Genomic DNA, 18,817 nt, shown 5'->3' with positions numbered 1-18,817 from the left:
GGCATGCAATTACAGACAATGTTCTGCACTGTGTATGCCAAACAAGCAAAGGTGACCTGACTAGATCCCCCATATACCCCAGCTAGATTACCCCTATACGTGTCAGAAAACTAGAGAAAGAAAGTAATTCTCCTTTTCCCTTACATTTTACCAATGTTGCCTAGTAGCTGGACATTACTAAGCTGCTGTGATAGCCCTTGATCAAAATAGGACACTCAAATTGCTTTGTCTGTGCTACCATGCTCTTTGTAAGATCTTGTGTCCTATCCTAGCCATGTAGTGAAACAATCATATGTACGGATCTCACTAGGCAGATCTGCCAAGGTCCCAGGATCAATAATCATCTTTGGAGGATTCAATGACATCCAACTACATTGAAACCTTGAAGACAGCATGGAGGCAAAGCTTGACTAGTGTGGGAGTAACCTCGCCTGAAAATAGGATTACAGCATAGAAGTGATGTCTGATGCTTGCTGCATGCTGATTCTCATGCCAAGCTTGGGGTTTAACTTGCTATATGACGAGCCTAAGAAATGTTATGCCAGCCTCGAATGATGTAGTCTGGAAGAGGTGATTGATGGTAGTCTGGAAGAGGATCAAGCCACCTGGCTGTCCCACCTTGCCCTATTTGATACTTGGGGGTGCCTGTGTGGCACTCTTGAGATGGCTCAATGGTCTCTTCTTATTAAAGGAGTGATGAAATGGGTAACACATAAGGTTTACACACGTATTAGGGAAGACATGCAGAGTAGGATGATTTGTGATTCACCTCATGAGACTTGATCTTTGTGGGGTGCACCCATTTCCTTAAAAGGTGCTATAGTATTATGTTTTGTAATTGCACCATCTATGTTTGATTTGTAGGGAATCCATTCATGTTGTTTTTAACCCAATCCGACTTAACTTGTTTATTCAGTATTAGATTCTCATATGTGCATGTGAAGAAGTAGAAAAGTGAGGTGGGTGAGCATGTATTCATATAAGACATATTTGCACTTGGTATCAAACAGGAATGTGAGGGCAGGAGGAGTGATGGACGATGCTGCTGATAAAAGAATCTATGCATACAAGAAGGTAAGACTTGCACTTGTAGAGGAGACACTGTGAGCAATATTGTCTCAAGTAGATGTGAAGAGCAGAATTGTTGCACATAGGAGAATGGCATCCAAGAAAGGAGAAAGTGCTGAGGATTATTGGCAAGGACCTTTCCAACGGATTAAAGATGTGCCACAGGAGCCATGGAAGGATGAGACAATCTTGGAAGGAATATTGGTGTGGAAACTCACGACTTGACAAACTACCTCAAGAAAAATCTTTTTTGTACGAAGATGCATGCATGCATGTTGACACACCTAGAAAACATTAGGGTGATGATATTTTTTTGGTATTTATGGTTAAGGCACTGATGCACTAATGTCAAGGAATTCTACTCTCAAGCTTACAAACTGAGTGATCCTGAACAATGAGAGCTATATGTGTAAGTAGCGGTTAAAAGTTCAATTCTATATTGGCATTGTTTCTTCAAAAGGCAAAATGATATTGTCATTTGAATGAAGGCATCATTTTTCGGCAAAAGGAGTGCAAGGCCTTAATGTCAGTGATAGTATGGATGCTCCTGCAAACTCTGGACTGGTCTATAACGGAAATATTATGGCACTGTAGCATATAGTAAGAAGGATTGTTAAGAAGGTGTTATATAAAGAGCTGAGAATAACGAGTTTCTACCAAATCAATGGTGTGTGGATATGGATATGTAACACATTTGCAATTGAAGTCTTGATAGAAACTTTATGCACAGAACAAAGTAGGATTGTGTATAGTAGTCCAGAATTAGCCACTTACATAGGGTCTTCTTTAATTCTCATGAGTTCGGAATTTGTAGCCTAGTTCTTTGCTTGATGTCTTAGTATTCTGGTCATATTGCATGTTCCTCATGTGTTGATTTATTTATCTCGTGCATCAAGAAACGTGTATAAAATCCCATCTGAGAAGATATCTTTGTCTTTCTGCCTCTCATCATCTCTGAAGATCATGAGTGGGCACTTGTCGGCTGCTGTGCTGTGCCCTGCAGATGGCTCGATGATCTTTGCTTATGATAAGAGTGAAAAAAAAAAACTCACATATGTTGACAAGGCAAGTTCTTCTCTTTAGAAATCATTTTCTAGCGCTGAATTTGTTGCTGGGAGCCAAAATTGGAAGAAGCTAGATTTTTGGGCAAAGAAGAGGCTCTAAATGTGATCAGTTTTCATCTACAGGCTCTCTTGCATGTCCATGTCTCAAGAGATTACTTTACTAAATTTGCTCTCGCCCAGCCTGCAGCTTGTGGAATTGCCCTTCTTATCTACTATTGCAGGTGACTTGCCCTCTTTGCTGAAATCACAATTTGAACTGGCCAATCTGTTTTTCCACACATTTGCCCAAAAATTGCCACTTGTTTCTCTCTTGGCCTGGAAAAGACTTTGAGATCTTGATATCAATTGAGTAATCCATAGAGATTCCGGTTCAGCCTAAGAGCATGACCTTGAAAAATTGTCTTCTTCACACAACACAGTTTAAAACAATGAATCCTCAGGAATTTTCTCCTACATAGGGCATTTGGTATTGGGAGTAATCTGATTGGAGGAACGACAACTCTTGTTATGTCATCTGCTGCATCATTTACACCTACAGCTACCATAATTCCTTTACATGGGAACATGCTCAGTACTTGCATTGCCTATCTATGACTGCAAGCGAAACTGCAATCACAAGCCTTGATGACACAAGCACTCCGAATCAGCTTTCTAGTTTGATGATCACCCAACTTTTCAGCCAAAGCCTATATTTTGGGGAAAAATAAGGAGCAAGAGGAGTACATTGATGTAGGGTTGCCAAAAGCACAACTAGACTCTGACATGCTTACATTTCTAGAGGATTGACACCTCTTACGTGTGCAATTTCATTTGAAGGGAAAAGCTCATACCTGGTGGTGATTTGACTGTGAAGCCCCTGACTTGGGCTGATTTCAAAAAGTTTTCGACAAAGTTTTTGCTTTGCAAATGCTGTCAAAAATTAGCCGAAGCTTGCAACATAGGGATGAGAAGTATGTGTTATTGCATGTGATGGTAGTGAATGTGTTGAATGTGAGTTTCATGGATCGATTTTGAAACCCCATGATTGGTTTGCATAGCCGAATTTATCATAGGAGCATTACTGCCTGTAAGAAATCCTAGATTTACTATATTTAGAAATGTGCTAAGGAACAAAAAGGAGACTGAAATAGCAGAGAACAAGGAATAATTGTATTGCTTGAATGTCTGTAGGGTATCTGTTGTGTGTCATCCATACAATTGGGCCTCTCTTATATAGAGAGTGAAGAGTCACACATGAAAAGGTGTGTACTCCAAAGTGTATGTGCATGAAGAGGTGTGTACCCCTTGTGAAGGGTGTGACCCTTGATGAGAGGGTACATTACAATAGGAATGTCTCTTCAATAGAATGTCTCTTGTGAAGGGTTGTGCCTCATAGGAAGTGTCCCGTTGAAAGGGCATAGGGTTGTGCCGCATAGGAAGTGTCCCGTCGAAAGGGCATACCCTTCCACAAGTGTCCATTCATCGAACCATCCATAAGTCTAGATTTAGAGAAAGGAATACGTCACAGATCGTGACATCCCCTCCCACTCAAAATAAGACCTGGTGGAGATAATGAACTGATGTAGAAAATATCACGGTAAATTCTGAAAATACTGCTGTAAAATGTCAGGGTACTGCTGTAAGTCTTCATCAGATTGCCAAGTAGCGTCGGAGTCGTCCACATCTCGCCAAAGAACAAGGAATTGTGTGATAAGTCAATGTTGAGTCTCGCGCTGTCGATGGTCCAAAATACGCTCAGGAATAAGGAGAATATAATCGTCTTCGATTTCTGGGACATAATCACCTGCAGGAGGAACTGCTTCATCGCCGAGAATGTACGTCTTTAGCCAAGAAATATGAAGTGTCGGATGGATTTTACCCCATGATGGTGGTAATTCCAATTTGTAACTTAAAGGTGAATTTTTCTTGACGATCCGGAAAGGTCTATAGTATCTTGGTCACAACTTAGGAAACACAGACTTAACCGTCTTATAGCGATGTGGGGCTACAAATAATAGCACCATGTCACCAGTGTCAAATTCCAGGTGACATCTATGTTTGTTGGCAGACTGTTGATACCGCTCTTGCGCTTTTCGCATATGATCCCTGACTTGGAGTAGAATGTCTTGCATTTCTTGAACTAGTTGATCAGCTAGGGCCACTTGATGTTGAAGTACAAAATTCGTTGGTACGATCGGAGTGTGTCCATAAGCTGCTTGGAATGGAGTCATGCTGATGGCACTATGGAAAGAGTTATTATAAGCAAACTCAAGGAGTGGTAGTTACTCTTCCCAAACTGCTAGGCGTGATTGAATATAATGTCGAAGCATTTATTCCAGAACTTGGTTGACTCTTTCAGTCTGGCCATCTGATTCTGGGTGGTAGGCTGAACTGAATAGTAGAGTTGTACCCAAAGATTCGAACAGTGAAATCCAAAAGTGACTGGTAAACTTAGGATCTCTGTCGGATATGATATTCTTGGGTAATCCATGGTGTCGGAAGATATGTTGTATGAAGAGTTTGGCGATGTCCGGAGCCTGTGCACTGCTTTTGCAAGCAACAATGTGTGCCATTTTGGACAATCGATCAACAATTACCATAACCTGAGTGTTACCTTTGGAGGATCGTGGTAGTGTTGTAATGAAATCCATAGAAATACTTTCCCACCTTTCAGTTGGAACTGGAAGAGGCTAAAGAAGTCCTGCTAGAAGTCGTCGGCTTGCTTTCGTTGATAAGATAAGCAAGATGTAACCATTTTGATGACGTCGCTTTTCATTTGAGGCCAGTAGTATGTTGCACTGAGTAACCTATAAGTCTTATTGATGCCTGGATGGACAGCATAAGGAACTACATGATGCTCTTTTAACAAAAGACGTCGAACATCCTTGTCATGTGGTACACAGACGCGATCTTGATAATACAGAAGGTCATCCGTATAAGAATAGGATGAGAAAATCTTCTGTTCGGAAGTCGAAGGTTGATCTTTTGAAAGAACTTGTACTGCTGTGCCGAAGTCTTTATCATTGAAATACTTCCCTTTGAATGAATTCGAAACATCCACAGATAATGTAGAGATTACCATAGCTGATGCTAGAGTTAACCTGCTGAGAGCATCTGCAACTACATTGCGTAGTCCTGGAATGTACTCAATGGTCATGTGAAAGTTGGCCAGAAACTCAACCCAGCGTGCTTGTCGAGCGTTCATGACTGGCTGAGTAAAGATATACTTTAGAGAGTGATGGTCTGTCTTGACCACCGAGTCGGCTCCCATGAGATAATGTTTCCAAGAGCGATAAGCATGTACAACGGCAAGAAACTCCTTATCATAAACCGGGTATCGGGTTTGGATATCAGAATGTTTATGGCTGTCAAAAGCAATAACTCTGCCTTCTTGCATCAAGACTGCTCCTGTAGCGATGTCGGAAGCGTCGGTCATGACCTCAAATGGAAGGTTTGGGTCAGCAATAGCCATAACTGGTGTGGTAGTGAGTGCTTGCTTGAGTTGTTGGAAACTATACTCGATTTCGGGAAGCCACTGAAAAACTGTTGTGCTTTTCAATAATTCGGACATAGGAGCTGCGATTTCGGAGAACTGATAGACCTTTGTATGGTAGAAGTTTGCCAATCCGAGAAAAGAGCGGACATCATGAACATTCTTAGGAGTAGGCCAGTTTTGGATTACCTCGACCTTCTTGGGATCCACAGAGATGCCTTGAGCTGAAATAACATGTCCCAAATATTCGAGTTGGGTCTTGAAGAACTCACTCTTCTCAATGTTGATGTAGAGAGAATTTGCACGGAGAACTTCAAAAACTTGGTGAAGATGTTGTTTGTGCTCATGTAGGGATCTGCTGAAAACGAGGATGTCATCGAGGTAAACGATGACGAACTTATCGAGCAAAGGTCTGAAGATGTCATTCATGAGTGTCATGAATGTGGTCGGGACATTGTTTAACCCAAAAGGCATGACCAAACATTCATAGTGTCCATACTTTGTTCGAAAAGCTATCTTGTACTCATCGCCTTCTCGTATGCGAATTTGATGATAACCTGAACGAAGATCAATCTTTGAGAATTGTGTTGTGTGTAGAAGTTGATCGAAGAGGTCATCAATACGAGGCAATGGATACTTGTTTTTGATAGTGAGCTTGTTGAGGGCTCGGTAGTCGATGCAGAGGCGCATTGACTTTTTTTTTTTTTCCACAAGTAGTACAGGAGATCCAAAAGGGCTGCGACTGGGCTGAATGTGACCTTTGTCGAGTAGTTCAGTGACCTGTCTTTGGATTTCTTCATTTTGAGTGTAAGAAACCCGATAAGGAGGTTTCGACGGTGGATTACTGCCGGGAATAAGTTCGATTGGGTGATCCACTGGTCGTCGAGGTGGTAACTGCTTTGGCAATTCCTGTGAAAAAATATCCAGGTAGGGCTGGAAAAAAGGTTGGTTGAGATATTCAGAAGGATCCTTTGTTGGTGTCTCCTCTACTGCCGTAACCAACAGAAGTGAAGTCTTTACTTGATGTTTACGAACCCACTTCTTTACTTGTAGGGCTGAGGCAACTGGGGTTGAAGGAGAGTCCCTAGAACCAGTTAGCTCAATAAGTTTTCCCTGGTGGACAAGCTGGATAGTATGGCTGCGAAAACTTATTGATGGATCATAGTCGTAGAGCCACTGTTGTCCGAGTATGACATCGTATCGAGAAAGAGGCACGATGTCGAAGTTCAACTTGTCTGTATAATGTTGGATGCGAAAAGACAAGTTTTTGATCTTGGTGTTGCACAAGAAAGTAGTTTCATTTGCGAGTTCAATCTGATAGTCCATGAGACTAGGACTGGTGGTCAACCAAAGTTTGTCGACCATAGAACTAGCTAGGAAGTTATGAGAGCAGCCAGTGTCGATGAGGATAGTGACCGTTGTTCCACGAATCGATCCTTGAACACAAAGTACTTGAGTGGCCAAGGAAGGTTCGGGATTGTTGGCAAGGCTCAAGTGGATGGTATTTGCCATTCGAACAGCTTTGCCTTTCTTGTCTTGTACAGGGGTAGCATCTTCTGTTTGGGAAGTGCTAGGTTCCATATTGGAATTTTACTTTGGTCGCTTGGGACAATCAAACCATCTATGGTCGCCTGTACAGATGGTACAAAGTCCTTTTGTGCTGGAGCTGTTCTTCTTGTCAGTGGCCGCACCTTTATGTTGGGGATGATGGTAATGACTTTGTGAAGAAGAAGAGGAGCGATCCTTGGAGGAGTGCTTCTGTTGGAATCCAGCATATGATTTCTGAGTCTTCGGGGGATCTTGAGACTGTCGCTGACCTGGATTACCGGAGTTTTTTCGAAACCTGGTGTTATCTTGAGGGCGAGCACCTTTGGCCATAGTAGAGTTCTGTGTGCAATTAGCACTCTGCTTTCCTGTGTTTTGGAAATCTGTAATGCGCTCTGCGTAAGCAATAGCGCCACCTGTGGTGGTGATGTTTGCTTTAATGACATCAATGCATAACGAGGGATTTAGGCCCGAGATGAAAGCATGAATGCGATCATCCTCAGTCAAACCATCAATCTCCAGCACCAATTTGGTGAACTGAGAGATGTAGGAAGACAGGGAGCCTGTTTGCTCCAACTGTCGGAGTTTTGATCGTGCTTGGAAGTCCGCATTGGCAGGTATGAAGAAAAGCTATATCCTTGAGGAGGGAGGCTGCCAAGGCGATCTTTTTGCCTTCAGTGAGGTCAACAGTATCAAAATACATGCGCATTTTTGCGAGCCATTGGTCAACTGTTCGGCGATTGCATTGACGAGTGTACGCTTCCGGAAGTTTGATGTCAAGTCTTTTAGTTTTGGAAGCTTGAAGTAAACGGTAGAGGGCACGTAGTTCAGTGTTTTCTACCTCTGGTGGGAATGAATCCGCATAGTCGTCTGGTTGCATCACGTCATCCTCTGTATGTGTGGTACTGCGAGAATCTTGAAGTTATTGGACTTTCTGGACCAAGTCGGAGATGCTGTCCTGAAGCTGGGAAATTTGAAGTTGCAGTAGTGTTTCACCTTGTACGTTGACTTCAGGGATCTTTTTTGGACTTGAGTCTTTGATTTCTGGAGAGGCTTCACGCGAGCGTTGCGACATATCGGAGATCCCTGTGAGAAAAACGCGAACTTGCACTCTAGTTTGTACCATTCTTGAATCGGGCTGCTCCCTGAGGTTGCTCATGTTGGAGGGGGCAGGTGAGGCAGGATGGAACCACCCGTGGAAATCTGGTAAAGGAGGTCCTGTCTGAGGTAACACTGGTGATGCCGAAAGGGGTGTTACTGCTCGTGAGAGGACAGGAGTAGGTTGCAGAGTCCATGAATCTGAGAAGGGATAAGGAGCTGCTGTCGGAAGTGAAGGATAGCCAGGAGAAGGAGTGCCTTTAGAGTGTAAATACTGTCTTGGGGAAGGTACAACCTGTATAGGAGGATATGTGGGAGCTGAAGGGGGTGGAGAGTACCCTGGAGATGCCGAAGGTGAGGGGTAAAATTCTCTCCAAAGATGGACATCAAACTCTTGAGGAATATTGTGTTCTGGGTATCTTTGTGTCTCGTGGAACACAACTTGGACTGTGCTGAGGAAGTAATGTAACTGAGGTGCCTCATACAGAAGGTATAGGATGTGGTCCAAATCACTAGGAGGGCACGTGACACAGAAGACCCAAGATGCCAAAGCTCCGAAATGGGCTGGTTGTGCAATCTGAACACGATATTGTGTAGTAGATGATGCCTGAGGTGTCCTTGAAATGCCGGGTGAATTACCAGGGGTTTCCATGCTTTAAGGGAGCGTCTTTCATTTGTTGTAATTTGAGAATGACAAGAGAATCCTTAAAAGTAGAATGGAAAGACTCCACCTGGCATTGATTTAATCTGCCAAATTGTTGCGTAGAAGAGGCCTGCAGATTTCTGTCCGGAGGTCCATGTTGCAATGGGTGGTGAGGAGCCGATCTGGGCCTGGCATTTAACAGGCTGTCTTCATCGCGATAGGAGGCTGAAACTGCTGCTGATCTGGCAGGAAAAAGGTGGCGAAACAAGGGGAGCAGGCTATCAATGGCGCAACAGGCTGCAGGTACCCAATTCTGGATCGCAATAGGGGCTGGCGCACCAGGCTGCTGATGTCAAGAAAGACTGGCGAAACAGAAAGGGGGAGGCAGGCTGTCAATGGCGAAAAACTGGTTGAAGGCTGATTTGCGGCAGAATGGCTGGCTGGTGCTGTGCTCACGCTGCAGGCTGGCAGGAAACAGGGCCGTAAACTAGCGAGACTAGGGGCTGCAGATGGCGAGGGGGCTGGCAGCGAAATGGCGAGGGTGGGGGCTGGCAGCGAAATGGCGAAAGCAAGGGCTGCGCAGCGAGACCAACCTGTTTGACGAAAATCTATAGGGCATTGAAAAGGTACGTCCCTTTTTTTTGTTTGTGCTGCCTACGTTGGGTGGTTGCCCAAAAAAATAAAAATAAAGGGTGGGTTTATTTGACCCTTGGGTAATCTAGGGTAGACCTAAGGTTTGGGGCTGGGTTTCCCTTTTTAACCCCTTTAGGTACCCTTTTATAAGTGCTTGGTGCCAAAAGGTGTGCCTATTCGAAGGGATGTGACCCTTCGAATAGGTGCACCTTTTCATGAGGCCCTATTTTGAAAAAGGGTGTCCCCACATGAATAGGTGTGACCTTTTTTCCACGATGGGATGTGTCCCTTGGGTGAGGAGTCAAAACGCTTCATCAAAAGGGGTGTCCGATGGTGGAAAAGGTGCGTCCCTTGGTTTTGGGACAGTCCAAGCACATGAAAAGACACGATTCTTGTCGTGTCCATTCACATCAACTCGTGATGTGTGGGAGATGGAGAGGCCATAGATGACTTTAGGCAGGGTTGGCGCTAAAAATTTTTACGCTCATCCTCTCCATCTCTTCCATGCACAATGTGCACGGATCTCCTTCTAGCGGAAAGAGATGTATCAAATAGGCGCTAGAAGGTGGGGGGCATTTCCTACAGGCAGGAGCGAAATTTGCTCTAATACCATTGTAAGAAATCCTAGATTTACTATATTTAGAAATGTGCTAAGGAAAAGAAAGGAGACTAAAATAGCAGAGAAAGTTGTATTGCTTGAATGTCTGTAGGGTATTTGTTGTGTGTCATCCATACAATTGGGCCTCTCTTATATAGAGAGTGAAGAGTCACACATGAAAAGGTGTGTACTCCAAAGTGTATGTGCATGAAGAGGTGTGTTCCCCTCGTGAAGGGTGTGACCCTTGATGAGAGGGTACATTACAATAGGAATGTCTCTTGTGAAGGGTTGTGCCTCATAGGAAGTGTCTCGTCGAAAGGGCATAGGGTTGTGCCTCATAGGAAGTGTCCCGTGGAAAGGGCATACCCTTCCACAAGTGTCCATTCATCAAACCATCCATAAGTCTAGATTTAGAGAAACGAATACGTCACAGATCGTGGCACTGCCTGTCTTGTTTGATAATGGATTGAGTCACAAAAAGCTCGAAATTCCAAGTACTGCAAGTAACCATGCATATGTGGTAACTGTGCGAAGTGAAGGGATTCAGAAATTTGGGAGCCTTTTTATGCCAGCCCATCTGCCCTATCATACAAGGGGCAAACTCCATGGCAGTTCCTCGTGGATAGCTTGCCCCTGATCAGTGTCTGCAACCTAATCTAAGAGGACATGTGCTATGCTACCCAAGGACAGGTGCTATGCTACTTGTGTGGGAGGAAACCAAAAAGTGAACGACCCCAAAAAAGCAAGGGAAGAAAGAGCTAGGCTTTCCTATCCATAGTTAAAAAAGGTAGCCCCATGGGTAGGTGAAATATGGCCTTTCTGACTTTTTTCCATCATATTTTAATCGATAGCCCCATCGGCAGTTAAAATGTTCTCTTTAGTTGCATGCTGAATGAGCCTGCAAACATGAGTAAAATCTTTGTCACTTGACTTAAGGGCTAGCCACTGAGACAAGGTTGGAATTTGCAGACCAAGAATATAAGACCTTGTCTAAGCTGGGGGCCTAGACAACCAATCTAGTTTGCCTATCTGTTTTGACAACTTGGTCTATACTTGATAATGAGGTGGAATTGTTGCATATAGGTGGCCCACCTGACATGCCTGAAGTTGCCAATAGACCTTTGAGTGTTGCCTCAAGTTGCCAATGGAACTTCAATATTGTAAAAGCTGATTATCAGTGTGAATAACAACTTCTATACCAAGCAGACAGTGTCTCCGATGCTTTAGTGCCTTAAGAAATGAATAGAGCTGTTTGTCATATGCAGGATAAGTCGAAGTGGCATGAGTCAGCATTGAACCAAAATAAGCCATTGGGTGGCCTTCCTGGGAAATAAATTCCCAATGACATAATTACTTAACATTAGATTCAGCATCAAAGACTTTGTTGCAGTCTCAGGAAATTTGAGACTTGGAGAAGAAGTCAAGTTGCTCTTTAGTCCAGGCCATGGCTTGGTCTTGATCAGGCCTCCAAATAACGAAGGCCTTTGCCTTTGTGAGCTTGAACAAGTGAAAGATAATCTCTTCAAAATCCTTGATCTGCTTTCTATAGCAGTGGGCCAATCCCAGATAGGCTCTCAGCTTAGAAATATTAGGAGTACACCAAGTTAGGATTGCTTGGATCTTATCATTGCTTGGATGAGCACACTGTATGATTTAGAAGAACCAAGTAGTTTTGAGGATGGTCAAGACAAAGAGCATTAGATTTCTACTCCCCAAGCCTAAGATCTTTGATTCTACATGGTCTGTGCAGTGCCATCCTCAGGGTTTGTGCAGTTATTTAGATCACTCCATGACTGAGTTTGATAGATATCTGCATAGAGGCACTCATGATGTGTTTGAAGGGTTGCTTCTATTGGCAGTTATGTATAGGCACTTCAGAGTAGCTAGAGGATCATAATATTCAACGTTCACATGTTGTTGATGCATAGCTTGGATGCTCCGGATCAGGTCTAGGATCTGCCTACCACACATAAGGATGTGAGTTGGAACAAGGGAAAGAGAATCTCTTCAAAATCTTTGATGTGCTTTCTATGGCAGTGGGCCAATCCTAGAAAGCTTCTCAGCTTCGAAATATTAGTAGGAGTAGACCAAGTCATGATTGCTTGGATCATATCACTGTTCCACTAGGACAAGGGTTGCTGCAAGAGGGATGGCTAGAACAAACTTAATTGATGAGCTTGGGTGAATTTACTGTATGATACAGAAAAACCAAGCAGTTTTGAGGATGGTCAAGACAATGAATATTATATTTCAACTACTCAAGCTTAAGATCTCTGATTCTACATGGTCTTTGCAGTGCCATCCTCATGGTTTGTGTCGTGTTGGATCAGTCCATGAATTAGTTTGATAGAGAGTTGCATACGTGCACTTAGGATGTCTTTGAAGGGTAGCCTGGATGAGTTATCTATATCATTTAGAACCAAGCAGTTTTGAGGATGCTCAAGACAATGAACATTAGATTCCTACTACGCAACTTGCAAGCCTAAGATCTCTGACCTCTACAGGGTCTATGCAGTGCCATCCTCTTGGTTTGTGCAGTGTCAAATCAGTCCACGACTGAGTTTAATAGATACTTGCATACAAGCACTCAGGATGTGTTCGAAGGATTGCTTTAGTTGACAGTTACAGGCACTTCAGAGTAGCCATAAGCATGCACATGTTGATGCCTAGCAGCCTTTGGATGCTCCAGATCATGTCCAAGATCAGCCTACACACGAGGATGTGAGTTGGAACTGGAAAATATAATCTCTTCAAAATCCTTGATGTGCTTTCTATAGCAGTGGGCCAATCCAAAGAAAGCTTCTCATCTTGGAAATACTAGTGGGAGTAGACCAAGCCATGGTTGCTTCGATTTTATCACTATTCCAGTAGGTCAATGGCTACTTCAAGAGGGTCAGGAGGAGGAAACGTGTTGATTATCTTGGATGAATTCAATATATGATACAGAAGAACCTAGAGGTTTGAGGATGATCAAGACAATGAGCATTAGATTTCTACTATTCAAGCCTAAGATCTACATGGTCTATGAAGTGCCATCCTCATGGTCTGTGCAGTGTCAGGTTAGTCCATGACTGAGTTTGATAGACATCCACATACATGTGTTTGAAGGTTTGCTTCCATGGCAGTTGTAGGCACTTTGGAGTAGTTAGAAAATCAGAATATTTAGCTTGCAAATGCTGATGCACAGCAGCCTTTGTATGCCTCAGATCAGGTCTAGGACGAGCCTACTATACATGAGGATGTGAGTTGAAACAAGGGAAAGAGAATCTCTTCAAATCCTTGATGTGCTTTCTATAGCAGTGGCCCAATCCCAGAAAATATCTCAGCTTGGAAATATTAGTGGGAGTAGACCGAGTCATGATTGCTTGGATCGTATCACTGTTCCACTACGACAAGGGTTGCTTTGTTGATGCAGCTTGGATGAGGTTGCTACCTGATACAGGAGAACCAAGCAGTTTTGAGGACGCTCAAGACAATGAGCATTAGATCTCTACTATGCGAGCCTAAGATCTTTGACCTCTATGGAGTCTGTGCAGTGCCATCCTCATAGTCTTTGCAATGTTAGATCAGTCCATGACTGAGTTTGATAGACAACTGCATATAGGCACTCAACATGTGTTCAAAGGGTTGCTTCCACTGGCAATTGCAGGCAGCCAAAAGATGATCAAACTATTCAGCCTGCACATGCTGCATAGCAGCATTTGGATGCCCTAGATCAAGTTTACGATCAGCATACTGCATATGAGGATGTGAGCTGAAATAAGGGAAAGAGAATCTCTTCAAAATCCTTGCAACCATAGCTGACAAGGCAAAAGCTGTGACTAAGAAAGGGACACTGACAAAAATGGTGAGTAGGAGCATGTTGGAAGTGCAAGAGCAGAAATAAAGATGAGGTCATAGGGGAGCTAAAAAGTGAAATGCAATGGGGACTAAGCTCTCCTTGCTTCCTGCATGGCCAAGCGGCTCGTCAGGTATAGCCTATCACCAACATTAATGGGGCATGTAATGCTTTGGGACAAGTGAACTGCATGTCATTTCCATGATCACTCTCACCCCTCAGTCTGAACTGGAAACTACTCATGCAAGACCAAATAGGCCACTGCTTGGTAAGGCTTGACTTGGCTCCCATTGAAGAGCATGGGTATCACTTTGCCTTGTAGATCAGCCAGTTTTACTATCCTATTGTTGAAGACTTGAATGGGCTGATAGGGTCAATTCCTCCGAGTTTGAGATTGGGTTTGAGAGGACCCAACTTGGTCTGATACAATAGACTGAACATTCCCTTCTTCAAGTTGTTCAGAACAGTGTGCTTGTCATGTTAAGATTTTTTACGCCGTTAAATGACTTGTTGGAGGCACTTCTTGATTACTTCCGGCTCTCCGATTTGATGCTCAACGGCTACTTGGAGAGTCAAAATAAGGAACTCCAAAGTAACTACAGCCTGGAAACCACATGCCATTCAGAATGGAGTCAAGTTTGTAGTCACCTTCTATGCCACACAATATGCCCATAACGTAGCATGCAACTTGGTATGCCAATCTAGGCGATGGGTGCTAACCATTTTTGTAAGAATTGACTTGAGTTGTTGGTTGACTCGGCTTTAGTTGTTACACCGGTGCATGACTAGGAACTCTATTGTCAAAGAATTAAAGATTTCATTCATAAAATGTGTTCCCTGGTCACGACAAACTCAATTGGACGACCATATGTGCAAATAATAACTTCTAGATGAACTTGGTGATACCCCAAGCCTAGTTGTCACTTGGTGCCTTAGCTTCTGTCCACCACAATAATGTACTGATTTTGTGTGTACTGAGCGACATTCTTGAATGGACGAGTATAATCCGAACCCCAACATAGAAATGCTTCCCAAGGATGATTTGGTGGAAGAGGCATATGATGCTATGGCAGCAAGCATCTGTTCTTTGGTAAACATCACATTCTAAGCAACTGGCATGAGCATCTTGGAATAGGTTACTCCAAAATTCCAACTGCAAATCATTTTTAGTTGTGAGTTATCCAGTGAAAATGTTTTTCAGTGAGCCTAGTTTGTGCCTCATTCAGCATTGTTCCTCGTTCGTTAGGAAGGATCCAATGACGCAAGACCCCATCTGCTCCTTGATAATAAAGTTTTTCTCCAATTAAGCTATACTCAAAGCTTTCAAAGCTAATTGTCTACGCTTGTCTTGGGGCATATGCTTCAAAATGTGGCCTGTGAAGATATTGGAGCATCTCATCATACTAAGTTTTAGACAAATCCACAGCACATAATTGAGCATTTGGTACCTAGGTCATAACTCCTGGCATCTGGACCAAGGCACGTAAGCTCATCGAGTTCATTAGCATGCTTGAGCCTATTATTCTTTTTCTTTGCAAATTTGAAGTCCTTAAAACCACCAAAGCTTAGCTTACATGAAACATTGCCTATTTTTTCAAATCTTTTGTAATCTTAGGTGGTTCAACCAATTTCCAATAAGGACGTTTTCCAAACCATGTTGAGTGACTTTAAGCAGAGGAAAAATGAGTCTATCCAAGATTTTGTGCTATGGATATTGGCCCTCGTTGATCAATTGAGCACACCACCAAATGATAAATCCATGCATCCTTGGTTGATTACAAGATGCAAGTCAATTGATCTAAGATTGTGAATCCTACCAAGACATATGAAGAAATCTTGAACCAAGCTATTTCTTTGGAGAAGAGTGGATGATAAATCCATGCATCCTTGGTTGATTACAAGATGCAAGTCAATTGATCTAAGATTGTGAATCCTACCAAGACATATGAAGAACTCCTGAACCAAGCTATTTCTTTGGAGAAGAGTGGTGTAGCCAAGCATAAGAAAAAGAAGAAAGGTGATTAAAGTGAGGACAATGATACCTCGTCAAAGAGAGAAGCTTAAACAAACTTGAAGAATTTGGTTCCAAGGAAGATTGTGCAACAAATGCTCCCAATATGGGCACATAGAATATGAATGCAGAACCAAGTACAGTGATGCATATTCAAAGTTTGGGCATGATCAGAAAGAGTGTTAGTATGCTAAGAAATGCACTGCAGATGTCAACTAGGTAGCACAGGAAACCGAACCAAGGGCCTGCGCAAGCTCGAGGAAGAGGCAAAGTTAAAGGTGACACAGGACAACACTAAGGTCCACCAAGCATCAAAGGTGACACTAAGGTCCACCTAGTAACCATTCATTGATACAACTGTGGTGGATGAAGCAGTTTCAATTATTATAGCCGAAATCAAGAAGAAAAAAATACCAAGTGTCATTATGGATGGTGGCTCATGAGTGAATATAATCTCAAAAACTATATGTGTTATGGATAAAGCTCAAAAATTTGAAGCCTTCTCCAGTCTGAGTTTGTATGGTAGATCACTAACTAATGGAACCCAAGCACATGCTCTTTGATGTGGTTGTGAAGATCGGAGTGCACTATACTATAAGTCTGTTTAGGGTACATTCAGCCCTGAGCGTTTTAGAACTTCACCTTTCCAACCATTAACATGAAGAAATCACAAGCATACATAGTCGGATCATGGTCGGATCATAGTCGAAAGACAAAGAGCAATCCAAATATAGTTTCTCATCAAAGAACGGCATTCAACATTGGAATAGAGGCAAAAGCTACATCCTTTCCATTCAGGAACATGGATAAATGTCCTCTAGATCAGCATAGGATCAGCCTTGAGCTTGCCAAAAGGAAATATGCAAGCTGAATGTAGTCTAACTGTTACATATCAAGAACTGTTACAAATACCCACTATGGTTCTTTGTAACTGCCACTCATGTATATGACTTGTGACCTTCCAACCTCCACACGACTTTGACTTAGCCTAGGTACCTAAATACCCCTCAACCCCTCGCACATCCGGGGGTAAAACTTTTTGTAAAAAAGTGAAAGACTTGAACCCTTCCTAACCTCCATGGTGTATGTTTCACTAATTACTATTATACCATTTCATGGCTACATGCCAGAACCCATGAAATATAATGCCATCCATGCTAGTTCATATTAAATGAATAAGTAGAACCATGCATGAATCAGCGTGTTCAGATTCCACCCACACTCTTTCATGTTAAAAAGAGGCGCTATATTATCATACACTTGAATATCTTTAGTAGGACTTAGAGCACCTGGTGATATATTGAATCAATTAGGTATAACTATTGAGCATAGTAGTTAATAATTTTGTTGTTGATAGTACATGATCAATGATACTACAAGAGTGTCAATAAACTTATAAGATGCATATGATTCAACATTTTAGGTGCCCTCCGAGAAAATCACAAAAATAGATTTATCATCCATGTAAGTCTAGTATTGCTGAACACTATATTGTCTACTATAATTTCTTCACACTCTACTTGTGTCCACATTCAAGGGGACAAGCATAATAAAGGGTAGTAAATATAAAGTTACAAGACTTAGTACATCATCTAGTTGTTGCTCTAGGAATGAGAAATTATAGCACATAGCATTGAACCTTCATATGATTGTTCAAAATCCCTTATTAAGCCTAGAGTTCTTAGATATTGCTAAGGATCACACTGTAATAATTTGTATGAACCAATGTAGATAATATTGTCAGGTTGCTATTATTGATGAAGGCTAATAGGTCAATTTTTCACTATACTAATTCAAATTGGAGCTTAATATTATTTCTTTTTTATTAGTTGGCTTTTAGAGTCCACATTGGGGACAACTTGAGCATCACAAATTAGGTACTATAAAGTTATTGAAGTGGCAACAAGTAGATTGAGTCGTAGGACTAGAAACAAGAAACTAATGTAGCACGAGGAAAATCTTTTGGCGAGCTTTTTAATGTGAGCTTTTTTATCATTTCCTTTATTTTTGCGAGCTTTTTTTAGAAATGCATATATGTTTTTGTTATAAGAAAGATGGGGAGGTTAGAAAGAGGGGGAGAGGATATAGGATATGTTCATTTTCATAGCATGTGGGAGGGGTGAAAGAGTGTATACTATGCACAAGGGGGGGAGATATGCGTGGCAGTAGGAGACAAAAAATTATAGAAGATATGTCCATATTCAAAGTAGAAGGGAGGAACTATGGGAGAGATGTTCATTTTAAAAGTGTATAATTTGAAAGGTTTGACCTCATATTTGGATTCCTCGTCGAATCCGGTCATTTTGAGTACTAACATGACCATATTCCGATAAAAATTGTAAAAAATGGTGTTTTTGTCATGAATTTAGTTTTGGCTTGTTTTGGGCCTAAATATTCCTCTTTGAATTCTAGTCATTTTGAGTACCAACATGACCATATTCCGATAAAAATTGAAAAAATGGTATTTTTGTCATGAACAACAGGCAATTGAAAAAATGGTGTTTTTGTCATGAACAGGCTTCATGACAAGCCTGTTCATGACAAAAACACCAATTTTTCAATTTTTATCAAAATATGGTCATGTTGGTACTCAAAATGATCGGAATTCGACGAGGAATCCAAATATGAGGTCAAACCTTTCAAATTATACACTCTGAAAATGAACAAATTTCCCACATGCTCTCCCTTCCCCTTTGCATTTAGTAGATGAACATAACTTTTACATTCCTCATCCTCTCTCTCCTCCTTGCACTCCTCTTTGTATACCTTATAAGTTTTCCCTCTACGTTCTCCACTATAATAATGAATATATGTTCTAACTCCCCTCCCCTCCCTTCTCCATGCCAC

This window comes from Dipteris shenzhenensis, chromosome 25 (assembly GCF_047967505.1).
Source record: "Dipteris shenzhenensis isolate YYH24624 ecotype China chromosome 25, Dip_SZ_1.0, whole genome shotgun sequence".
Classification (NCBI taxonomy): Eukaryota; Viridiplantae; Streptophyta; class Polypodiopsida; order Gleicheniales; family Dipteridaceae; genus Dipteris; species Dipteris shenzhenensis.
The sequence above is the reverse complement of the archived record's forward strand: the minus strand, read 5'-3'. Positions refer to the sequence as shown.